The following is a 24,524-nucleotide window of genomic DNA, read 5'->3' as shown; positions in this document are numbered from 1 at the left end:
ATTTACATTAAACAACAATTGTGGTTGTTATGAGTACAGATGCTGTGGGAGTACAGCACAGAATGGTACAGAGAAGGTTGTGTTCCTTTACCTCAACTTGTAGGATCGTTATAATTTCCCTCAAGAATTGACATTTAACCTAGGGCCACTAAGATATTTAGGACTGGCAAGGAAGGTAGCAGCAAAGACAGACTACATAAAGGAAGCATGGTACACAGGGGCCAGGTTATATGGAGTTTCATACACCACTATAAAGGACTTGAGACTTTAACCTAATGGCAATTGGAAGTCACTGAAGAATTCAGCAGGTCAGAAGGATTAGACTTTCAACAGCTATTTTAGCTTAGTTTAGTCTGTACCAACCATGGTAATTCCATCTTTCGTATCACCTGATACCAGGTTCAGCACCTGGTATATGATGACTCAATGAGGGAAAAGTGTGCTAGGGCTACTTTTAGGACAGATGTCTTAGCTCCTATGAAATGGTATCTTCTTTCTTTGACTATTGTTAGGTGTAGATATGATGCCCCAAACTGATGCAGCCATCTTGCAACCATGAGGGGAACTAGTGTAAAAATAAAGCTGAGGATGAGGGTGATGGACTGGACAAAGGAAAGTCGGTCCTCTGGCAGCCTGGAGGTCCCGAGGACCTCTCAGGAACAGCTCCAATTGTTCGATGGTGGTAGAAGCTGGGCTGAGAAAAGCAGCAAAACAAAAGGAAAGACAAAGCTTTTGATGAGGGTTCAGAAAGGACAAAGTTTATAAAGGGGAGAAAAGACAACCAGAGCAGTGGGTGTAGAGTTCAGAAAATGTTTTAGTTGTTTTCGTTGTGTTTATTTTGGAATGGTAAGAGATGTCTGAGTGTATTTCAATGCAAATGAAAGGGAGTGAGTCCAGAAGAGGATTACAATAAAATAGGTGAGTTCTGGAGTGAATCATCTACGGACACGTGAAGAGAAAGACAAAAGGAGATGGTGAGTGCAGGCTGGCAGGCCTGGAGTAAAATAAGTTGCTTCCCACATGATGCAGTCTCTTCTTGTCTGAAAGAAAGAGAGGCCAAAGTGGGCTAAAGTGAAGGAAAAGAACCTGAACAAAGCCTGTGGCCTCCTGAGTGGAGACTAAGATCAGGGACTAGTGGCCAGTTTTCAGTTTACCATTTCTATTGGTAGAATCCAAACTTTTAAGCCATTTACCTTCTATGACTCAAACTTCAGGTCCTCTTCCTTTCCTATTATTTATAACATTTGGGACTGAGAGCAAATACTGACTCGTAATAGCAAGCCCATTTAACATGCCCGCTGTATTACTCAAGGTAAAATTTTATAAAAAGATTCTATTTAAAATGCAATACTAACAGCAGCAATTAATATAATTCTTGGATGTATCTGGTAATCTAAAACTGAGAAAATGATATATATTTAAGAAAATCTGATTTAACACAGTTTAAAAACAGATAAAACTATCACCTGAGTAAAAAAAAAAAACAAGAAAAAAACAGTTAAAGGACACGAGTGGGAAATCCGCTGTGGATGGCCTGTGCGCTATGCTCAGAAGAGCAAATGAAACATGGCTCAGACCTTGTTGGAGACTCCAACAGTCAGCACCAGGCCATGAGACCTCCCTGGGCCACTCCCTCCTCCTTTAAATCCCACCTGGCTTCTGCAGAACTGATGGATACTGCAGCAGAGAGGAAGGAAGAGAAACCCGTGGACATTATCAGGCACTCCACAGGATCCCAAGGCCACTGTCACACCTCAGCATGCTCGAGTCAGAAATACAGTAACCAAGGAGAGGTGCAGATATTGGCCAGCAGTGGTCAAGTGACAGAGCTTCTTCTCTCGTATTCTTCTGGTACCCAGCTCAGACACCTGATCTGTTCCTGCAATGCCCAAGTCTCTGGGGAACAACCTATAAGTGAAAATGACACCCCCAATCTGGAGGAATACCAAGGATTGCCTGAAATCCAGACAAAGGCCAGGGTTAGCCAAATCACTAAGAGGCCGAAAAACCTTCTCTGTGATCTAAGTCCTGCCTACAGACACAACCCACCATGGTTGGCATGACTGTCTAGGAAAGACATCCAAGCTTTTCCGATACCTATTAGGGTCGAAAGCTTACTCCAGTACCCACAAGAACACTAGGCTGCTGCTCAAATTACGGAAAAGCCCAGAGACACTGAAACTGAGTGGCAGTTTATCTCCTGAATATCATTCATCTCAGACATGATGCAGAACTATCAGCAAACACCCATCAACCCTACCTTTGATATCCATCCACCTTCCATGACCAACAGTAGAGCAACAATACAAGAGCATTTTAGAGGAACCAGAAAAGAACTGAGGTTTTCTTCTAGGAAGAATTTATTTTTCAGGCTGTCAATCCTCTTTAAAAAACTTCATGAATATTATTCTTGTAAGAATTTCTAAGACATAGAGCTAAAGGTAACAGGGTACATCATTTTCTATAAGCCACTCAAAAAAAAAATATTTAAAAGGCATATATACCATAGCCTACTTAAAAAAATAAAATAAAAATTTGAAACTTGAAAAGTAAAAAAAAAAAAAATTGTGGAACTTTAAAAAAGAGCTCAGATCTACCTCCAGAGATTAATTTAATGTTTTTATTACGTGAAAAAAGTAATCCAGATGCTCAGTCATGATTGAGAACCAGTTGTATGGTATGTCAGGCCACTCTTGGCTTCAATGTGTCAGCTAGAATCCCCAAAGAATTTATATAAAAGAGTGAGATCCAAATACTACTGCAACTAAGGCTTAAAACAGTACATTTTTCATTAGCATTTGTTTAAAATATGCAAATGAATCAAGAGAAAGTCTAACTTTAAATTAGATTGGTAGTTGTTCAGCTTTTAATTCACCTGAAAAGTCACTTAAGTCTAAAACTAGTAATCCTAAGAAAATAAAGTTTAACTTTAAAATTATTCAAATGAAAGTTTCTTACCTGAAACAATCCAACATAAATATTGATCACAAGCAAGAGGCCTCTTAATATTATGTGTGTATAATATCTATGTTAAGAATAGTAAAATAACTAGATACAGTATTTCAAAATAAAACATACCAGGTATTTTGACATAATACTCAATGTGCTTATTTTTTAAACATAAAAAAATGTTAAACTGTAAGTACAGTAGGAAAATAAATCACCTTAAACTTTATGTCCTCTGTGATTTAAAAAGATAAAATCTCTACTGATTAATAAAATGCCCCAAAAATCTTTTAAATATGACATCAATGGAAATCCCCCCAAAAATTCATCTCACTTGTTTCTACCAAAAGAACTGGTCAATCTAGGTATATTTTATATTAATTCAAGAAGGGCTCCATGTCAAAAATCAAAATTAAAGACTTAATCTCCTAAACAGCATTTCTCAGATACAGTTTTGAGAGAAAATAAATCAACAGGCGGATAAATCCGTCTACTAAAAAAACTAAAAAGTTCATAATAGCGTTCAAGTTGAACTTCCCCATGCAACGCATTTCCCCATGCTGAGCCTTCATTAAAAGATTTCTTTTTTTAAAATCTTTAACTATTTAACAAGAAAGTCACATTTACTATGTAACATCTCCACTGATGAATATCAGGATGTGAATCTGTGAATGCTACAACTCAGTTGATCTCTCTCTTCACCATATGATTCTGGTATTTTAGTTGATGGTAAACACCTACAGAACTCTAAAGCCTTCACATTTAGAGCAACTTTCAAGAAATTAGTTATTTCAATACAAACTGAACTTATTCAGCATAGGGAATGCTAAAGGATTCCTCAAGACAATGACTCCCCTTCTCAGACAGCAAGAACACTTTGGTGTTGGAGTTAATTCTGAACATTTTCCAACATTTCTCTACTATACGTAAGTATTAAAGTTGTAGGTTCCTCCCCTCCCGCCCTATGCCAAATATCTTCATAATACAAGCTGCCAAAAGTGACAAGAAAGTAAACCAATTATAGATGCTCATTCTTAGATAACCAGTGAAACTGGAATTAATCAGAACTTTACGTATGGAACATTCTGATTACCAGGTTTCTAGTATTCCTTTTCTTTCCATCTCCTACTTTTGTATAGAGAACGAGCTTAGTTTTACATTCTTTTATTATCCCCCACTTTGGCACACAAGTAAATAAAAATACATTTGGGAGATGAGGGTGCATCAATACAAAGATTCAAGGACTTCAGCATTTTAGGAGATAGCAGCCTTAGGTTTTGGTCGTTTTACACTTGAATTCAAACACCCACTTGGTCATGTATTCCGTGTGACCTCAGGCACGGGTAACATCCTCCTCCTGAGTCTATTATACATTATAGAATACTTATAATTGTAGTATAATTTTGGGATTTGTCATATAATCATACTGTAATACTACTTCCCTCATGCTGCTGTGAGGAGAAATGGAGTAAGTAAATTGCCTAGCATAGTAGGTGCTCAACAAGTGACACCTTTTTTTAAAAAAAATGGTGCTGCCACAAGCAAAGTTTATGATGTAACACAGCTTCCTAAAACTGCTTAGAGATTTCTAAAGGGACATAATACATCTACACAGTCAAATTAAAATGTATTTAAGCCATTTTTAAAATAGCATTTTAGCCCGGCCGGGCATGGCTCAGCGGTTGAGCATTGACCTAGGATCCAGGAGACAGCAGTTCGATTCCCGGTTAGGGCACGTGCCCAGGTTGTGGGCTCGCAGACAATCAATGACTCTCTCATCACTGATGTTTCAACTCTCTCTCTCCCTCTCCCCTCCTCTCTCTGAAATCAATAAAGATATATTAAAAATATATATATACCATTTTAATCCTAATTGTAAGACCTCCCAATCTCAATACATATCCATTAAAAGATATTTGCAGATATCTTTTTTTAGTGTTTACATGATAAATGTTTGAACTAGGAAAAAAGAATCTTCCTTCTTCAAATTATATTTTAAATTTACTTAGCATACAAGTAGATCAAACTAGAAAAAACATCAGAAATTTTAAGTGGGCCCACCTTTCACTTAATGCTTAGAAAATATTTGGAGAACATAAAAATTCATAACAAAGTTGTTTTTAAAAATTCTCAGGTAATTAACAGTGAAATCACAAAATTAGAAATCATCATTAAGACTTCAAAGTAGCCCTAGCTGGTTTTGCTCAGTGGTTAGAGCGTCAGCCTGAGGACTGAAGGGTCCCAGGTTCGATTCTGACCAAGGGCATGTACCTTGGTTACAGGCTAGATTCCCAGCACCGGTCTGGGCGCGTGCAGGAGGCAACCAATCAATGTCTCTCTCTCACATCCATGTTTTTCTCTCCCTCTCTCCCTCCCTCCTTCTCTCCCTGAAAAGCAATGGAAAAAATATCCGTAGGTGAGGATAAAAAAGCACACACCCTCAAAAGTAATCTTTGCTGAAATACAATGTACCTTAACTCACATACATTGCTCCACAGAATATACACTTTCTTCTGTCACATTTCATTGCACTTGCTTCAATAATGATGCTACTTAGCAAGGGTCCAATACACAGTAGTTTCAATAAATAACAATGTTTAATGAATGAACAAGAGATTAAAACATTCTACCCATTGTAAAAAATACAATATATTATTTTAATGTGATCTTTTGAAATGGATTATGGAGTAACCTGAACCATAAAAGTATTTATTTAAAACAAAACTATTTTATCTACTATACTTAAATACTACTCAGTTTACAAAAAAGAAAAAAAAACAAGCCTGGCCAGGTGTGGCTCAGCGGTTGAGCATCCACATAGGATCCAGGAGATTGTGGTTCAATTCCTGGTCGGGGCACGTAACCGGGTTGCGGGCTCCATCTGATCCCCAGTCAGGGCATGCAGGAGGCAGCTGATCAATGACAACTCTCTCATCATTGATGTTTCTATCTCTCTCTCCCTCTCCCTTCCTCTCTCTGAAATCAATAAAGATATTTTTAAAAAAAAAACAAAAAAAAACACATCACACACACTGTATACAAGTTTTCAGGACCAGACATTTTCCAAATAATGTATACCAGGCACATAAATATATGAGTCAATGATTCCCTAAAAATGCTCATATAACAACATTCCATTACCTTTGTCATGTCTTTCTTTAATTTCACATAAAGGTAGGGAAACATTTAGCCATTTATTTATTGAACAGAAAATATACCCCAAAATAGAATGAAAGAGTAACTAAATATCTAATTAGTTATTAGTTCCACATAAATCATATTCTTCATAAAACTAAATTAAATATCTAACAATTTGCTAAATTTCCCTACTAAATAATGGGATATACAAATATTTTTTAATTTCCAAAAATTTTATTTTACAGACTATTTACTTGCATTTTTAAGTAATTTTGATATTAAATACTGTATAGTATTTTCACAATAGAAACTAATAGCGCACACACATGCAAAAAGATCTTCCCTTAAGGCAGTACATTCGTGTTTAAAACATTAGTTAAGACTTGATTATTCAAAGACTATACTACTGGATATTTAGATTTTGATTTTTATCTCCCATTATCTTCATTTTTATCACTTTACCTCTTATTACGGGGATTTTGTTATATGAATCACATTCTCTCACAAAACTCCTAGTTCACTCACTTCTCATTAGCGTGTGCGCGCTAGGATGGAGATGTTATAGGAGGTGGGGCCTTCCATAATTAAAAGGAAGACTGCTATGTTTTTAAGATAATCATGTGCAGTACTTCTAAAAGTGGGACAGTGTATGTAAAGAAATTTGCACAGTGGCTGAGACACGGTAAACATACAATATGTGATACAAATTATTATATTTTGTGTAATAAACTTATTGATACCAAAACATTTCTAAAATCAAAACCAAAGGAAGCTATATCACTGATGTGAAGAACCTTCAAATCACTAATAATCTTCACAGAATCACTGCACCAAAGAAGATTTAAACTGTTTTGAAAATTTGGCACCATCAGTGCAAGGAAGTAACTGAAAGTTATGCAAGAGATACAGGTAGAAATTAAACTCACATCAGTTATTTTTTACTTCTTGACAAAATTCCTAATAAAAATGTTTGAGGGATTAGTTCCACAATGATCAAATCAAGAGATGCTAAAAAAAAAAAAAAAAAAATTAGAGATGCTAAGCAGTGAGTGCTTCTTTATTTAGAAAGTCCATCTGCTTCAAGCAAATATAAAACATACAACCTGAAGCAGTTACAGACAGGGTGGCAGATGTAGGAGAAGAAAAAAATATTAATTTAAAACCAATGGTTAAAATAAGAACGCTCACACTATGTACTTCAATTACCTATATTCTCCATCAAATATTAAGAAGTAATGATAGGCAGCTGCCAGGGGCTGGGGAGATGGCAAGTTAAGTGTTTAATTGATATGGAGTGTGTTTTACAAGATGAAAAGAGCTATGGAGATGAATGATGGTAATGGCTGCACAACAGTGTTAATGTATTTAATATCACTGATCTGTACACTTGAACATGGTTAAGATAGCAAATTTTATGTTATGCATATTTTATCACAATTTAAAAAGTTTAAAAAAAGTAATGATAGAAAGGTCATTAAAATTGCTTCAAGTAAATGAGGCCCAAGGAATGTAACAAATGCTTATTTTCCAACCTTCTGAGAAAACTAAAGTGAAAGATTCAGAGGTATGCTACAACAGTCCAATTCAAATTAGTAAGACAAGGCATATGTGAGTATGCCATCCTATAATTTCAGAGCTTCACACCTTTCCACACTAGTTTAATTATTAGTTAACAGTGAATTTAACTCAAATGAATTAAATTAGTCTAATAGTCGTTTATGGGTAAATAACCCTATAGTACAATATAACCTAATATCACTTTTCAGATGAGGAAACTGAGACCAGCCATGATAAGTGTGTAATTTGCCCAAGATCACTTTGCTAGTAAATAAGAGAGGTGAGATTCAGACCCGAGCCATCTAACCTCCACTACGCTACCTCTCTAATTTAATGACAAAATTATCTAATTACCCTGTAAATATATTCAATGTTAAATCCAAGTTAAGGTTGCCAAACAGTGAAAAGTTTTTAACTATCATAAGTCTTACTGTCCATTTTCTCATTTTTTTTCTGGATATATTCTCTTTGCTTAAATGTTTTCCATGTGGAAATCAACTAAAGGATGCTAATGGCAAGTAAGGAAAATCTGACGCCAGAGGTTTAGGGCTCTAAGCAGTATTAGACTGCACTTGCTACTTCCATTACAAATGTTACATTTCTTAATTAGCTTCACTTAGTGTCTCAGTTAAGGTATGCCAAAGAGTATGAATGTTTCTATTATATACTATCTGAACAACCCTTAAAGGAAAGGGAGATAGGGTTACAAAAGGGTGAGAGTTCAAATCAACACATGTCAATTCACCAACACATGCAAGATGACATCCACTCAAAGTATCAACATAATGATATCCTAGTACTATTTAGTCTGAACAAAAGTGCTAAGTCTTAACATTTAAATTGATCTTTCTTTGTAAAGCTGGAAGCACTTACGTGCATTTTTTTAAAACACCTTGTAACAGGTAACTGCAAAAATAAATCGCCCAATTACAGGATGTAAAAGGGAGATTCAGTTTTCATATAAAAACATCTATGGCAAAAAAGTACATGTAAAAGATAGAAATCCTGTTAACCACGGGTAGTTAAGCGAGAAAAATATTTTATTGTCATAATCACATCCCATATCTTCTAATCCTTGATTCTCTAGCCTCGCCATCTTATAAAGAAGAGCCCAGCAAAATGATGACTGTAACCAGCACAGTCAAAAACAAGAAAATCACACGCCTGTACAAAACTCATACATATATTTTAAATATCTTTATTGATTTCAGAGAGAGGGAGGGAGGGAGGGAGGGAGGGAGGGATCAATGATGAGAGAGTTGTCATTGACCTGCTGCCTCCCGCACGCCCCCAACTGGGGACCGAGCAGGCTACCCAAGCATGTGCCCTGAGTGGAAATCAAACCGTGATTTCCTGGATCCTAGGTCGGTGTTCAACAGTTGAGCCATGCCTGGCCGGGCTATATATATATTTTTTTTTTAAATCCTCACCCGAGAATGTGTTTATTGATTTTTAAACAGAGAAGAAGGGGAAGAGAGAGAAAGCAATTGGTTGCCTCCCATATGCACCGTTGGACCAGAGATTGAACCTGCAACCTAGGTATGTGCCCTGACCAGGAATCCGAACGTGAAACCTTTTGGTGTATGGAGAGGACGCTCCAACCAACTGAGCCATGTGGTCAGGGCCAAAACTTGTATTTTATCTCATGCTTGTAGAAATTAGAATCCCGAAAAAATCAAAGGTGACCTTGTTAACCAGAAAACACTCAGATTTTCAAAGTACAACCAAGACTAACTCCCTAACCTCCAACCATTAATTACCACCGATGACCCCAAAACCTAAAAAGATTATGTATGCACCCCATAATTACTAAGCTACAACTACTACATTTCTCAGTTTAAAAGAAAATAAGTACTGTAAATGTACTTTCTGTCTTTCAACAAACAGATTAAATTATTTTTAAGCAAGCTCTTGGCTCCATGGACATGGCTTACTGTAGAATGCAGAACACCTGGGTGAAGCAGACCAGAGGACGCAGTACAAAACCTCTGAGGGTCAGGTGGGCCCCTCCAACCATCAGGCACCCATCCTTGAACAGGCTACCTGGACATCTGCTTCAAGTCCACAGACACACCATATATACACATATATGTGTGCAGACCGGGCACCATGGACACAACGTATGTAACACCGGGTATCCCATGCCCCCACCAGGTACTATTCAGACACCATACGTAACACAGGGCACCAAGGACACACCGAGTATCACAAGCACAGCGCGTATTAACACCAAGCACCACGCACCATGGGAGGGAGGCACCGAGTATCACGCCCACACCCATAAACAACACCGGGCACCAATGGACACACCGGGTATCATGAGCACACACTGGGTACCAGGCACATGCCCGGAACCATGCCCACACCGTAAAGCGCCTTCACAGCTGGCCCAGAAGAGAGGCGTGAGGGGGCAGTCCACGTGGAAGTTGGGTCCCCGGGACGCCCCAGGAACCCCGGTACGGCAGCGGCTCTCCGCACGCCCGTGCAGTGGTGAACCCCGCAGGCAGTCCCAGCGGCCTGGGGGACCTGCCGCGGCGGCGGAAGCCGCGCCACCGTGGGTTCCCAGCCCCGGGGGACACGGACCCAGGCTCGCTTGGGTCTCTGGGGACCGCCTGCCCAGCCTCGGCCATGGCTCCCAAAAAATGAACCGCGACTGCAAACGCCCGCTCCCGCCCTCCTCTCACACTCACGGGGCCGCCTTCCGCAAGATCTCGAATCTCGGCCGCCCGCCCCAGGGCCTGCCCGCGCGCGGAGGGCGGACCTGGCGTGCGACGCTCACGCGACACCCCGGCTTCTCCGCCCGAGCAGGCCCCTCACGGTCTCCCCCCTCCGGGCCTCCCCTGCCGGCCCACCGGAGGCGAGGGGGCGCCGACGGGACCCCCGCAGGCCCGGGTCCGCCGCACACAAAGCTCCGTGGGCAACTCAGGGCCGTTCGCGAGAGGGCGAGCGGCGGTCACACCCGCGCGAAGCCCCGGGAGGCTGCAGCCGGGCCGGGGCTCCACAAAGCTCGGCGGCAACGCCACGGACGCCCCAGCCACGACCGCCCCCGCCCGCGCCCGCGCCCCATGCCCGCCGCGGAGCCTCTGCCTACCATTATGCTCGGGTCCCAGCCGCTGCCGCGGTGCCCGCCCTCCTCCGCCGCGCCCGGCCCCTCCGCCGCGCCGCGCCGCCTCCTCCCGGGTCTGGGCCGCGGGCGCGGGGGGGCCGCCGGCCTCCGCCCCCGCCTCCGCCCCCGCGGGCTCGCTCTGCCCGGCCCTCCACCGCCCTCCTCTCCGGCTCCACGGACCCGGCCTCCCGCTCTCAGCGGCTCCGCGGGCCCAGCCTCCCGCTCTCCCCGCCGCCCTCCTCCCGGCCTCGGCCTTCCGCCCTCCACGGAGTCTCCTCGGCCCCGCCGGCCAGGCCTCCCTGGCGTCTCCCCGCCGCCCTCCTCCCCGGTTCCACAGGCTGGGCCTCGCGCTCTCCCCGGCGTCTCCCGGCCGCCCTCCGGCCACTCGGCGCTTCAGGGCGCCATGTTTACAGCCCGCACCTCAGCAGCGCGCGGGCGCCGGCGAGGGGAAGGCGCGGCGGCCGGCGGGCCGGCAGGGCCGCGGACGCGGAGGCCGCGCCGCCCGGACTTACGGGGTCTCCTGGCGGAGCGGCGGGCCCGGGCGGGGCGGGAAGTTGGGGCGCCGCCGCCGGGAAAGTTTCCGTCCTGCGAGGACGCGGCGCTGCTCACATGGCGGGGTGCGCGCGGGCGGCCGCTCGCGGGCCGCCTCCTCCACCTCCGCCCGCCCCCGGACTTTATTGTGCGGCGCCGGCCGCGCTGCGCTCTGGGGCTCGGGCTCCCTCCCGGCGGCCCGCGCCGTGCACGCCCACACCCACCTTCCCTCCGTCCTGTCCGCGGCGCCTCTACCCGAATTTGTTCCAGCATATTCTCACATCGCCGCACATGCACTTCACATCCCCACACGTGGAAGCTACGTAGGTGCCGGCGCGCGGGCGCGGAGCGGCGCACAAAGGTCCCGGCCCGCATTGTTCCGCGCGCGGCCCGCGGGCTCGGCGGCGCCAGCCCGGGGCCGGCTCCCGCCGCGGGACCTGTTTCCTCGCGAGCAGCCGAGCGGCCTGCAGGCTTCGCGAAGCATTCATTTTTACATGAACAAATCCGGGAGTCTGGTTTTAGTACCTTTTCAATCCTGTCGTCAAAAAGAAACGCAGGGCTTGGCTAATTCCTTATTCTGTACGGCACACAAATAGGACTTGGAGAAGAACAGGACCACCCGTTGTCAAATGGGCAAAAACACTACAAATGGGTGCAAAGAGAACGAGGTTATCTTAGTTTGTAATTCTACATCTAACCAGAGAAGACGCCAATATGTGGTTTAGGGAAGTCTCAAAGATAAGCATCCTTTACAGATTCCATATATTTTCCCTAATGACCTTACTCCACTAGGAGTTTTTGGATGGAAGACCTACGGGCCAAAATTTCTTGCTCTGATTCTTATTGGACATACGGACCTGCAAATAATTGGGAAGACGCTGTACAAGAAATTTTGGGATTCTAATCCAATTCATCAATCTTTTTTCATAGCTGGTCTCTAAGACAGATTTTAGAAATGGGTGATATTGAAGCAATTTTTCAGCCATCCATGGCCCTAGCTCTAACGCATCCCGGAGAGTTTCTGGTTATCTCAAGGGACATCACAAAATAATTTTAACTCGTTTTAATTTTTCAGATAAATAAAATTCAGCAGAGGGGTTAAAGGATTTCAGATAAAAATCAAGCCAGACCTAGCTGGAGTGCTGGACCAGGAATTCTAACAATAAACAGCTTTAAGTAAATCATGCTTTTTAAAAAAAAAAAAAAAAAAAGTCATCCATAAAACAGAGGACTGTATGGCTCCACATTATTTCACTGAGGCAACTCAAGTAAGACAACATCTTGTATGTATAGGAGGAAGCTTACCTTTCAGGAAAGAAGTGACTGCATAACTCCATCTCTGGAAGGCACCAAGTTTGTTTCCTCTTCCAGAACATACTTCCCCTAATTCATTCTTCAAGTTTCTGCTCAATTGTCACTTTTTTTCCAAAAAGAACCTTTCTGAGCCCCCAACCTAAATCGACCCTCTCTGTTTATCTCCGTAACACAAAATTATTTGTAATGATATGTTTATTTTTAGTGTTCAGATACTGACGAGAGGGTTTGTTCTTCATAGCACACCCAGGCCCCCAACAAATGTGGTTAAATGGAGAAATGCCACAGATACAATTGAAGGTCTCTTTGCACATGACAAAGCAATGTCTAGATATTAGTGTTTTGCTCTTAAATAACATAATAACTGTGGCTCTGTCACTCAAGTAGTGTAGTCCTTCTTAATGCATATTAATTAAAACTACATGTTAATTAGATGATGTTATACTTAGGCTAATAGCTTAAGGCTGTGGAGTAAAGGATCTTGTAAATGCAGTTCTCCCAAACCCTGAGAGGAGCCATGTAATGTTCTTCCTGCTTAGGGTGCATGTGCATGGGTGTGTTCATAAAACAGAAGAGGTATCTATACCTGGGGTGAGTTTTTTGAAGCACATTAATACACTTTTCTCCTTTACATACCCATGCAGGAGGTTTCTAGTTAGCCCAAGGCATTCATGTACCTTGGAGGGCATTAGGATTGTCACCGCAAGAATGTATATAGAAGGAAAGTTAATATTAAGCTGCTGACACCCCAAAGAGGAAATTGTAGTCTGCGGCAAGACAATAGGATTGCAAACATGGCTTTGTTGAGAGATAACACAATTCTCCAAATTATTATTTTTCCCGTTTTTAATATATTTAGAAGCGGGTCTTTTGTAGCAGACCCCTGAACTTCACTACCCAGGGTGGGGGCTGGGGATGAAATTAAGGGAGAGAGGAGGCAGAAAGCTGGTACTGTGTGTAACTACCCAGGGTGAGCCACTTTTTCTAAATATTTGGAACTTAGAAATATTTGGCATTCAGAACTAGCTGATGAATTAAAAATTACGCTCATCACAATTTTTGTAATATCAATAAAATCAAATGAAAATAAGATAAAAATCTAACTTTAGAGACTATCAATTGAACAGGAATATTAAATTACATATGCATATGATTTCCATTTTAAATATTAGAAGGAAGAAAATATTATCAGTGTATATTTCTTTGGGTTACAGGTATCTTCTTTGAAAAAAATCTTAGTTCATAATCCAGAGAAAAATTACTAGTAACTAGCCTCTGAGACTGGTTATTGCCTATGTATGGAATGGCACCATGTAGATATCCCTAACTTGAAGGAATATATAACTATAAAATTAAGTCATATAGAATCTTATTTTCCATTGATTTGTTTAGTATATAGAGAGATTTGTGGCTACAATCTATACATAGTTCACATCCCAAAATTTATATAAAAAGCCAAAAAATATAACTATCGGGCAATCAAAGCTAATAAAAATAAATGTAAACTATATGTGGATAGTTGTCATAGAAGCATCTCACCACACACAAAAAAAAGGTTTACAAATGTTACAAATGTGTTACTTATCAGTGAGAATAAACTACACTCACGTAAAGTGAGTTTAAGTAATTATAACCTTACATTTACTATATCGTCACAATAGTAAGGCAATGAAATCTTATCTGTATACTCATTGTAGAAAACAGATACGGATCAGAGGAGTGTCCTTCAGAGACAGCGCCTGTGATCTCTCTGAGGAACCCAGGGCTCTATAGCACCCATTCTGGAATTCGAGGTTCCAAGAAACGAAGAATCAAGAAGTAAAGATTTGTCTGTGTTCAATATTATAAAACTCATAGTTTTGCCATGTAGGATATTACCCAAGCAATTAGTTACTAGTGATTGTACTAAACTGTTGCAAGTAACTAGGTGAGTGTAAATCCAAGGGTGCCCCTGTGACCACATCCTCTGCGCTCATTTGCTTTTAGAGGTGCTTCCTGATGTGGGAGAGCAGGAGGGAGTCAAAACTCACATCCACGGGGATGTGTGGCCTACTGGGAATGTCATCTCTTACATATGCGACAGTCCCCCATACACACACACACACACACACACACACACACACACAAAGAGGATTAAAACCCCCATTTAATGAAAGAGAGGCTGACGTGAGTGGCAGTGGAGCTGGCCACTACAGAGTGCAGAGTGATAATACCTCAGGGGTCAATAAAATGTTTTCTAGGACTGTGCTTCCATTTTACAAATCTCCTTTGATTTTATTCTGTACCTTTCTGACTTCTGATTGGATTTTTCTGTAGTATTTTGTATTAGATACTGGTATTTTAGATATGAATACAGTTTTTCCCTACCTTCCCTAAAAATAAATTAGCCAGGCTAAAAACTCATGTTTTGCAGAAGGTTGTGGACCAAAACCTTGTAATAGCAATTACCATTCACCGAAGTTGTGATCCTTTGTGGCTAAGCCTGAAGCATGCACTGTACATATTTTAATTTAAAAAACCTTCCAGGATAAAATAACAGCTCTATTTTACGGGAAGAAAAGCCTGGGCCTGGGCAGGAGGAGCAGGCGTGTCTCCCACACTGCCTGTGTGGCTCCTTTGGACAGTGCTCATGAGGCCTGCTCCTCCTGCCCAGGCATTTCTTCGGCACTCCCTGCCTGTGGCTCCTTCAATTCATCTCCTGATTTTGTCTGTGCGTGTACAGTACCTATTGGAAGTAGGACCTACCACACCTGGTTAATATGCTTCAGAACATTTAAAGGAAACCAACTCATCACACAAGATGAAAACGGTGTTTGCGAATGTGTGTCTTTTCCCCTCCAAAATGGGATCCTACCCTTCTCCTTGTCTCTATTCTCTAGCACAGCACAGCAGAAAGAGCATGGCTTTGGCAGAAAGCACCTGAGTTCCAACTCCAACTCCCTGTGAGACCTTGAGGAAGTGATTTCACCTTATGAGCCTTGACTTCCCCATTTGTCAGGAGCATAGATTTTTGACATCAGATTACTTGGATTAAAATTTCCAACTTCAACATTCTCTCGCTGTTAACCTTGAACAAGTTATTTACCAGTTTGTGTCTTATTTCATCTTTAAAGTCGGAATACTATTCACCTATTTCATAAAGTTGTTGTGAGGATTAAATGAGAAAATGCATGTATAATTCTCATATTAGTGCCTGACCAAGTAACTGCTCAATAATTAATAGCTCTGGCTGCTATTATCATCTGTAAAATTGGGACAATAATACCCACTTTACAGGGTAAACACAGATATTAAATGAGCTGAAGATTGTAAAATATTCCCCCCTTTCACCACAACCTCGAGCCCAGCACACAGGACAGTAAAATCAGGAAACCTGAGGACGAAAGGGTGTGCAGGTGAGTCACTCACCTCCACATCCCTCTTCACCCCTTGGGGTCTATCAGCCAAGCCCCAGGACAGAACCAGGGGTAACCACTGTTTCTCATCCAACTCCGACCTAACTGCCAGAATCTGGACAGAAGACATTTAAATATCAGTTTGCGTGAACCCCAGCAGCCACTTTCCCAGACACTGCTTCTGACTAGTTACATAACTTTTGGCGAAAGGCAACCTCTCCAGGCACCAGTTTTCTCCCTTGTAGGTGAGAGAGGTTTACTGACTGCGCTTTAAGTTTCCACAAGCGCAAAAGCTGTAGGAACTCCAGGGCCGTTCTCACACCTGTTTCTGGAGTCCTGTTGTCTCTGCCTGTTCTGACCTCGCCTTTGGGAAGACTCTTATATCAGATATTCTTTCTGATTCATGCACCTTTATTTTTCTCTACCCCTAGTTTTTCTTCTTTGCCTTCCCCTTCCAGTGGTTGGTTTGTTTGGGTTTAAGTGACTCCCGGCCTCTGCAAAGGCAGAATCAGACTGATCGGCTCTTGGTAGAGTCCTTTAAATTTTAAACATTTAAAACACCAGAAAATGCACGCGTACCTTTTTATACACATCCCCTAACCTCTCCTCAAGGATACCTTTTCCGCATACTGTCACTTTTTAGGAAGGACAACATTTAGTCACATTTTACACACAGGACAGTCTTATGAAGAATTACATGTTGGGAGTTTATATTAAAATAGGGGACACCAGCATCGCCCACTGTTGCTAAGGTTTGCTCTCAGCGATGGCGATGAACATGACCGACTACATGCCGCTGTGAACCGAGGCCCTTCTCAATGCTCCGATTTACGGAAATTCTTTTCCCTCATTGCCACCTATTGTAGTCACAAATGAGAACCTGTGGGAAATACTCTGAGCTTTTTGAAAACCCGGTGCTGTGGAATACGGTATTTACGATCTTCTTTTCTGTTCCCTTCTTTCAGCTTCATGACAGTTGTGATTGGATAGTTATGTCCCTTCCCACACAAATTCATGTCTACGAAAACATCAGTGTTCTATCAGTCACTTGGAATTTAACCTTGTTCTGAAAGATCCTCTATTTTCTAATATTTGGAGAAGATCTCCTCCACATTCGGATAATTGACATAAAATTAAAAGTTACATTATCTTTATTCATGTTTCAGGTTTGTAATGCCAATGGAGTTGAGATACATTTTTAAAAGCCTTAGGGGCCCGGCCGGGAGTGGCTCAGCAGTTGAGCATCGACCTAGGATCCAGGAGATCGGGGTTCGATTCTCCGTCAGGGCATATGCCCGGGTTGTGGGCTCGCTCGATTCCCAATGACTCTCTCATCATAGGGGTTTCTATCTCCCTCTCCTTTCCTCTCTCTGAAATCAATAAAGATATATATATATATATAAAATTTAAGAAAAAAATAAAAATAAAAAGCCTTAGGGTACAGGAACATTACAGGTAACAATTCTAAATAAACGGTTCATGAGAAAATTACCTTCTAGAAGAAAATATAAAATAACCTTTTGTATTCTTACCTTCTCTCTGCTGTTTAAAGGAAATACCTGTATCTCACTGAATTGCCCAGTGAAAAGTCCCTTAAAGAGCTGAAGAAAAATATATAAAACATTTTAGATCTCTCAGGTGAAATGTGTAGAAAGTAAAAATCTAGGAAAACAGTGAAATGAAAAGGAAATAATCATAGTGCTAAATTACACTTTCTTAAAAATTACTACGGTCCAAAAGTATTTCCTGAATTACTTGGAAATTCATCTGCATCTACAGTTTGACGGTCTCTTTTGCTTGCGTGCAGTATTTAAAGTTAAAGAAATCTTAAAGACCATAACTTCCCTTTTCTTTTTATTTAAGTGTACTACAAATTTCAAGCAGGAAGTTCCGCTTCCTCGACAGCTGTGTGTAAAAACCAATGAATGCATTTTTCTGTTTCTGCCCCTGGCTGGTTTGCTGTCTCCTGCAGTCGAGGCTTGTTCTGTCTCCGTTCTCACTGGGGAAGCCAATTAACCTTCACACACAACGTCATTCAGGGTAGACTGTCCTTTCTTATTTGTATTCACTTATTTGTATTTTGAAAATTCCTGCAGAATATGGGCAAAGAAGGTAAAAGAAAAAGTGAAACTTAGAACACTTTTTTTTTTTTTATCGCTAATTGTTTTGTTTTGTGTTGTTTTTTTAAAGGACTGTTGCTGAAACGGAGAGTAATTGAATCCATAGATCACAAGATTTAGGAGTAAGTGTAGAATTTCTTTTATATTTACTAATATGCCAAATGCTAATTATAAAACTGTTTTAGTGTGTCCATTCTAGGTAAGTCCATAACTAAAATAAACTCCTGCTATTTATTTTAAGTGCATATGTATTTATATCTATTTAATATTTAACCAAGATTTTCTACTAGAGGTGCTTAGTTGTTATGGGTTAAACACATTTTGGAATCCTTTATATAAATTGCCCATTATGTCAGCAAGTTCTCACCGAGTCCCCACCCCACACACACAATAACAACACAGCTAAATAGTGACTTATTCATAGATAGGATTTATGTAAATTTAAAAAGTTGTTGATAAACTTTATTTTTCTATGTTAAGTGAAAAACTAGGATATACATTAGAGAAAATGATCACGTCATATAAAAATAAACATACATATTAAAAGAAAAAAGACAAGAAGGGGATATGATAAAATAATAAATATATTTATGTCTGGCAAATAAAACTATATGTGATTTATTTTTCCTTTATAATATTTTTATTTTATTGATTTTGTATCCATTTTATGATTATAAAAAATGTTATTCTGAAAATAAAATATTTGATGTTAAAAGACCTGTTATATAAATTTAAATGGTATTTAATAGTAATAAGACTACCCTCAAAAGCAATGTATAATACAGTTAACAGAAAATTTATTTTCAATTAAAATTTCTATTAATACATTTACTCTGTTAAATGAGGAACACCTCTACTGTTCAGAGCAGTATTTAATTAAAGCCAGTTGTTTAGGTCAAGAAATTAAATATTGACACTTTCATAGTGTTCAACTTATCAGCATTGGTCTTCAGATTCCATGATTGGGATTTTTTTGAAGAATAAAAGTAAAAGTGAAACCAGACATGTATGTTTGTTCTTTATGAAAACAGCAATCCAATAGAATAAGCTGGAATCCAAGTAGAAGAAAGTGCTCATAACATTTCATGTAAATTCTCCCTCAAACTCAAATTCTAGAAGTCAGTTCAATTGTTTGCATTGAAAATTTTAATGATATTGAACTCATACAGCTCATAAAGGTAAAAAACTCTCTGAATGATATAGTGAGGAGTTATAGTTAGAAAGTTCATTTCTTCTATAAATGTACTTTCAGTCATTAACACCTTTCATGATAAGGACCTTTATTCATAATAAAATATTTGGAGCTCCATGTGGTAGGGGGGGAGCTGCCCTTCACAACTGGAGCTCATTTCATCCTTAACAACTGAGAACTTCTTTACTCACATTTTAATCATGAGGAAATGGAGATTTCAAAAGGTGAAATATCTTACCTAGGTTCTGAGCTGGCAAGTGACTAAACTCAGACTTGAGTCCAAGATTATCAATTGACAGAATCTGAAGTCTGAGCTATTCTTTGTATAATTTGAAATGTATTCCTTTACAACTAGTGAAATTGAAGCATTAATTTAAAAAACTCCTAACAAACAAAAGCTCTGGACCAGATGGCTTTACAGGTGAATTTTACCAAACATTCAAAGAAGAACTAATACCTGGCCTTCTCGAACTATTCAAAAAAATTCAAGACAAGGGAAAACTCCCAAGCTCATTGTACAAGGCCAGCATTATACCAATTCCAAAAAAGACACGACAAAGAAAGAAAATTACAGGCCAATATCCACAATGAAGATAGATGCTAAAATCCTCAACAAAATATTAGCAAACCAAATCCAGCAATACATTAGAAAGATCATACACCAGGATCAAGTGGGATTTATTCCTAGGATGCAAGGTTGGTACAATATCCACAAAACAATAAATGTGCTACACCACATAAACAAATTGAAGGATAAAAACCACATGATCATATTGATAGATGCAGAAAACACATTTGATAAAATCCAGCACCCATATGTGATAAAAACTCTTAGTAAAGTGGGTACAGAGGGAATGTAACCTCAACATAATAAAGGCCATTTATGACAAACCCACAGCCAACATCATACTCAATGGGCAAAAACTATAATTGTTCCCTTTAAGATGGGGAACAAGACAAGGATGCTCACTTTCACCACTCTTATTTAACATAGTACTGGAAGTCCTAGCCACAGCAATCAGACAGGAAGAAGAAATAAAAAACACCCAAATTGGAAAGAAAGAAGTAAAAATGTCATTATTGGCGATGACATGATATTGTATATAGAGAACCCTAAAGATTCCACCAAAACACTACTAGAACTGAATAAATGAATTCAGTAAAGTAACAGGGTACAAAATAAATATCAGTTGCATTTTTAAACAACAATAATGAACTATCAGAAAGGGAAACTAAAAAATCAATCCCATTCACAATTGCTTCAAAAAGAATAAAATACCTAGGAATAAATTTAACCAAGGATATAAAAGACCTATTCTCAGAAAATTATAAGACACTGAAGAATGAAACTAAGGAAGATATGAATAAGTGGAAGCATATACCATGTTCATGGATTGGAAGAATTAACATCACTAAAATGTCTATACTACTCAAAGCAATCTACACATTCAATGCAATTCCTATCAAGATACCAATGGTGTATTTCGCAGAACTAGAACAAATGTTTCAAAAATTTATATGAAACCACAAAAGACCCCAAATAGCAACAGCAACATTGAGAAAGAAGAACAAAGTTGGAAGAATCACACTACCTGGTATCAAACTATACTACAAGGCCGTAGTCATTTAAAACAGCATGGTACTGGCATAGAAACAGACATATAGATCAATGGAACAGAATAGAAAGCCCAGAAATTAATCCATGTCTTTATAGCCAATTAATATTTGACAAAGGAGACAAAAACATAGAATTGACTAAAGATACTCTATTAAATCTATGGTGTTGGAAAAATTGGACAGATACGTGCAAAAAATGAAACTAGATCACCTTCTTACACTGCACACAAGAATAAACTTAAAATGGATTAAAGACTTAAATGTTAGACTTGAAACCATGAAAATCTGAGAAGGAAACATAAGCAGTAAAATCTTGGACATTTCTCATAGCAATATTTTTTCTGATATATCTTCTCGGGCAAGGGAAACAAATGAACAAAAAGAAAAAATAAACAAATGGGACTACATCAAACTAAAGAGTTTTTGCACAGCACAGGAAACCATCAACAAAATGAAAAGACAACCCACAGAATGAGAGAACATATTCCCCAATGACACATCTGATAAGAGATAAATATCCAAAATTTATAAAAAACTTATAAAACTCAACAAGAAAAACAAACAATCCAATTAAGAAATGGGTAAAAGATCTGAATAGGCACTTCTCCAAAGAAGACATACGGATGGCCAATAGACATATGAAAAGATGCTCAGTCACTAATCGTCAGAGAAATGCAAATTAAAACCACAATGAGATAGCACCTCACTCCTGCCAGAATGGCAGTCATCAATAAACCAACAAACAACAAGAATTGGCGAGGATGTGGAGAAAAAGGAACCCTTCTGCACTGTTGGTGGGAATGCAGAATGATGCAGCCACTGTGGAAAACAGAATGGAGTTACCTCAAAAAATCAAAAATGGAACTGCCTTAGGACCCAGAGATTCTACTTCTGGGAATTTATCCGAAGAAACCTGAAACACTAATTCAAAAGAATATATGCACCCCTATGTTCGTTGCAGCATTATTTACACTAGGCAAGATTTGGAAGCAGCCCAAGTGTCCGTCAGTAGATGAGCGGATAAAAAACTGTGGGACATTTATACAATGCAATACTCCTCCTCTGCCATAAAAAGAAAGAAAATTTTACCCTTTGTGACAACATGGATGGACCTGGAGAACATCATGCTGAGTGAAATAAGCCAGTCAGAGAAAGACAAGTACCATATGAGTTCACTCATATATGGAATTCAATGGACAAACTGAACGAAGAAGCAAAATAGAGATCGAGTCATAGATAGAGAGCAGGCAGGGGTGTGTGTGTGTGTGTGTGTGTGTGTGTGTGTGTGTGTGTGTGTGGTGGGTGGTGGGAGGGGGTGGTGTTGGGGGCGGGGGTGGAGGTATTGAGCAAAAAAGAAAAAAGAGAAAGAAATGGGCATGGACAAGAGTGTGAGGACTGCAAAGGGGTGACAGGGTGGGTGGAGGTGGAAGAGAGCACAGAGGGGATAAATGGTGATGGAGAACATAAAATGAAATAAAAATCAATTTTTTAAAAACGAAAAAATACAAAATGTACTCCTTAGTTAGGAACACATTTCTAAAAGACTTTACCTATAATGTCACACACAAAAAAAACCCTTCGTGCCTTGAACTAAAATTTCTATTATTTCAATCAGAACAAAATAATAAAAATTTTAAATAAAAGATACACATTCACTAAACAAAGGCTAGGTGAAAAACTCTAAAACAAGGCAAACGAAACCCAAAATACTGTATTTAAATGAGCCACCCAAAGTGAAAAAAAATCTTTCCCTTTGATCGTTTACTGTTTAGAACCATAGAATTTACAATTGGGTCCATCTTGGTTATTTCATTTACTTCCTTTAGGACGTTTAACATGCTTTGAGTCTCCTCAGGCAAGGTTAGGTTGATAATGACAGATAAAGAGAAGGAATTCCAAAGTTAAGATCAGGTGTGAGAATTATAACTATTATATTGTTTTAATAATAATCATGTTTTTATCAAAGCATTAAAAATTTAGCCTGGATGACAAGTTATTAAATTGCAATTTAAATTGAATTTTTTTATTATTTGTAGGTTTATAAAATCACATTCACCTTTGTGTGCGACTCTGTGGCATCCCATTTTCATGCTAGACAATTTGGTTCCTATCAAAGTCTACAGCTTGCCGATTGCTTTCATGATGTTACATGTAATGAAAAGATGTGTTAAATTTGAGAATAAAAACAATAAAAGAATCTAATTTTATTTATTTTTTTAAAATCCTCACCCAAGGATATTTTATTCGTTGCTTTTCAAAGAGAATGGAAAGTGGGGAGAGAGAGAGAAACATCGATGTGAGAGAGACACATCGATTGGTTGCCCCCTGTACTCACCCCAACGGGGCTGGGGATCGAGCCTGCGACCGAAGTACATTCCCTTGGCTGGAATCAAACCTGGGATCCTTCGTCCAAGGCCGACACTGCAACCACAGAGCAAAACTGGCCAGGGCAGAAGCTAATTTTAAAATGAAATGTGAAGTCAGAAACAACTCAGTACACATCATACATAACCTAACTGAGGAAATTCACTAACCTCACGTTTTCTTCATCTCCATTAAATCTTATGTACTAGATCTGTTCTTACAAGCTGGATACGCGAACTGCTCCTACTCACATAGCAACATACGAAAAGTACTTCCACTTGATATTTGGATTTTACAAAATATTCTAAAACTATAGATTTAGTTTACTAAACTCTCCCTCCTTTCTTCCCCTGCCTCCCTCCCTCTTCCTCCCTCCCTCCCTCCCTCCCTCTCTCTCTCTTCCTTCCTTTCTTTCTTCTTTTTACCTCATGTGAATATAGTCCTTCCTGTGTGTGGAGTTCATACTCCCTTTAAACTAGAGAAGTAGGCCACTGTAAGCTTCCCATAATAAGTATTCCTAAAATACAATAAAAAAATACAATCTAGCAATTAACATCATGCACAATAGAAGTAAGGGAGGCCTTCAACATCTGTTGGTCCAGAACTCTGTCCTTTGGTCCCTAAAAGGATGGAAGAAAATAGGGTCATTGGTAACATTACAGAGTCAAAAATATCCATCCCTGGACTTGCGTAGAAGCTGGAGCTGGACAGGAGTCAACAGTTTTGAAATATATTTAAGAGGCAGAACTGACAAGGTTTCTTATTGTCTTGAATTGAGGCAATGAGAGAAAAGAAAAATTAAGTATATTACCCAAATTTTTGGACAGAGTAACTAGAATGATATCATTGCCATTTTTTAAATTTTTTTTGAGGTGGAAAATGCATTGGGAGGAACAGTTTTTAGAACAGAATCAGGAATTCTATTTTTGATGTTTGGTTTGCTCAAGGCCTACAAGGAGAAATATCAGGTAAGCACATGGATATAGATATGAGTTAGGAGAGTAGGAGAATAGTAAGGACTGGAGATCATGAGCACGTAGATTTACTTAACATGGGGCTGGGTGAAACTGCCTTCAGAGAGCATATACAGGGAAAGAAAGATGCCCCAATAACAGCCCTGTTAGATCTACAGGAGGAGTAGGCAGAGGAAACCAAGAAGTTGGCTCCTGAAGGAGGAAACAGGTTCTATGTGGTGTCATAGAAGCAAAAGAAGAAAATGCTTTGATCATAGAGCCTGATGTCTT

At 39.9% G+C, this 24,524-nt stretch overlaps 1 protein-coding gene across 11 annotated transcripts in view; it reads right to left on the bottom strand.

Moving 5' to 3' along the window:
• ZMYND11 (zinc finger MYND-type containing 11) overlaps positions 1 to 11,932 on the bottom strand; it is a 123,770-nt gene extending 111,838 nt beyond the window's left edge. For 3 of the 11 annotated variants that reach the window (XM_081129604.1, XM_081129613.1, XM_081129616.1), the window contains exon 1: positions 10,733 to 10,820. The gene's annotated coding sequence lies outside the window, so the exon portion shown is untranslated. Of the gene's footprint in view, positions 1 to 10,732; positions 10,821 to 11,259; positions 11,677 to 11,803 lie in introns of those variants that run through there. The other 8 variants (XM_081129609.1, XM_081129606.1, XM_081129607.1 and 5 more) reach the window with 7 other exon arrangements.
• Between the last annotated feature and the right edge of the window lie 12,592 nt (positions 11,933 to 24,524).

The sequence above is a fragment of the Miniopterus schreibersii genome (genome assembly GCF_964146895.1).
Source record: "Miniopterus schreibersii genome assembly, chromosome: 1".
NCBI lineage: Eukaryota > Metazoa > Chordata > Mammalia > Chiroptera > Miniopteridae > Miniopterus > Miniopterus schreibersii.
Note: the sequence above shows the minus strand (reverse complement) of the source record. Positions and strands in the feature narration are given on the sequence as shown.